Source organism: Durio zibethinus, unplaced genomic scaffold (assembly GCF_047325235.1).
Source record: "Durio zibethinus cultivar Kanyao isolate XHJ-2024 unplaced genomic scaffold, ASM4732523v1 HiC_scaffold_43, whole genome shotgun sequence".
Lineage (NCBI taxonomy): Eukaryota > Viridiplantae > Streptophyta > Magnoliopsida > Malvales > Malvaceae > Durio > Durio zibethinus.
In genome coordinates this window covers 43,142-45,641 of record NW_028322666.1, presented here as the reverse complement: position 1 = coordinate 45,641, position 2,500 = coordinate 43,142, and positions in this window count along the sequence as shown.

Here is a 2,500-nt window from a genome sequence, read left to right as displayed (position 1 = left end):
GTTAGAAAAAAAGAAATGGAAGAACAAAGTATGCGCGGATTCAAAAAAATCCAGTGGATAGGAACTAAAAAAAAGATATCGAAATAGTTCTGACGGTTCAATAATATTCTCACTTCCATTCGGAGTTCTTAGTTACTTGGGCAGGTTGAATCTTAGTGATGGAATAATATAATTAAGTAAAAATTCATTGGATGATTGTATCATTAACCATTTCTTTATTTTGGTGCGAGGAACTTATCATGAATCCACTGGTTTCTGCCGCTTCCGTTATTGCTGCTGGGTTGGCTGTCGGGCTTGCTTCTATTGGACCTGGAGTTGGTCAAGGTACTGCTGCGGGCCAAGCTGTAGAAGGTATCGCGAGACAACCCGAGGCAGAGGGAAAAATACGAGGTACTTTATTGCTTAGTTTGGCTTTTATGGAAGCTTTAACAATTTATGGGCTGGTTGTAGCATTGGCACTTTTATTTGCGAATCCCTTTGTTTAATCCTATAAACATGAGAATTGTGTATTTTTTTTTTCTTATTTTATGGCTTGGGACTTACTCCTCGCTTTTTCGAATTATATCAAGATTTCACCCCTACAATTACTTATTTGTTGGGACAATAATCCATGGGAAGGATTAATTTGAGGATGAGGAATTATCACACTGACTCGCTTTCTTCCTTCCCCTTCTTAGTTCAAGAGAAACCTTTTTTATTGTTTAAAGGAGTGTTGCAACAAATGAGGTATTTTGCCATTGACATGAAACCCGCCCCCCCCTAATTCTAATAAGTATCATTATTATTGGGAATTTTCAACTGAAAAAAAAAAATACATTTCTAGCTAAATAGAATCTATTTTTGACTCCGTTTAGACGTAGGTAAATAAAAATTTATAATAATGAATAATTTAATAATAATAAATTAATTAATATTAATAATAAATTAATAATTTATTAAAAAAAAAAAAGAAATACATAGAATTAGAATAATTAGAATAATCTAAATATGATAGAATAGAATAAATAGAAAAGGAGTCAAAGTGATATAATACAAAAAAAAGAACCGAGTTCTTTTTTTTTTTTTTTAGTCTATCTAAAATAAAATAGGAGATCATATGAAAAATGTAACCGATTCTTTCCTTTCCTTGGGTCACTGGCCATCCGCCGGGAGTTTCGGATTTAATACCGATATTTTAGCAACAAATCCAATAAATCTAAGTGTAGTCCTTGGTGTATTGATCTTTTTTGGAAAGGGAGTGTGTGCGAGTTGTTTATTTCAAGAATAGGCTGGATTCACCCAGTTGCACTTTTTTTCATTATAACTAGGAAAGAAAAGAGTGCATGATCCCGCGAATTACTTCTGAATAAATTTCAAAATCATATTTAAGAACCATAGCATTTCGTCATTCATTGGTACATCGACTTTGATTCTCTATTAACCAATAATCCGGGACCATTAACATGGTTAAGGCCAAACTGTTTGAAGTTCAGATGCAGCAGGGTACTCTTTCTACTACTATGTTAATAAATACAGAAATATTTTCAAATAGTGGAAAATGTTTTTTCGATATAAAACACTCATGTCGATAAAACGATTCGAGCCCCTTTTTCCAATGCTGAATCGATGACCTATGTATAAAGTGAGAAGAATTCTTTGAATTTGAAGAAAAAAAAAAAAGAAACAACTTTGCTGACAAATTACAATTATACATTATACAATTCTAAGTACAATTATACAATTATAAATTATTATAAATTAATTATATGTAAATTTTTTATTTATTATTTATTTATTATACTTTTTAGTTTAGTTTTTTGATATATTTTCTATTTTGGTCAGAAGAATCCTCCGAATATTCTGGTCTTGGATTAGTGATCAGTTTCGATATTTTGGAATATGAATAGAGAAGAGAGGGAGAGGGTAAGCTCATTACATTAGAAAAAAAAAAAAGATATGGGAATTAAGTCCCAATAAATAAGAAATAATTGAGCGTGAGAGCCAAATGAATCGAAATATTCATGTTTGGTTCGGGAAGGGATCATGGAATTTTTGAAATAAAAAAAAAAAATGAATGTAAAGATAATCTACTTTCATTAAGTGATTTATTAGATAATCGAAAAGAGAGGATCTTGAATACTATTCGAAATTCAGAAGAACTACGCGGGGGGGCTATTGAACAGCTGGAAAAAGCCCGGGCCCGCTTACGGAAAGTGGAAATGGAGGCAGATCGGTTTCGAGTGAATGGATACTCTGAGATAGAACGAGACAAATTGAATTTGATTAATTCAACTTATAAGATTTTGGAACAATTAGAAAATTACAAAAACGAAACCATTCATTTTGAACAACAAAGAGCGATTCATCAAGTCCGACAACGGGTTTTCCAACAAGCTTTACAAGGAGCTCTAGGAACTCTGAATAGTTCTTTAAACAACGAGTTACATTTACGTACCATTAGCGCTAATATTGGCCTGTTTGGGGTGATGAAAGAAATAACTGATTAGTCCTTTTTTTTACC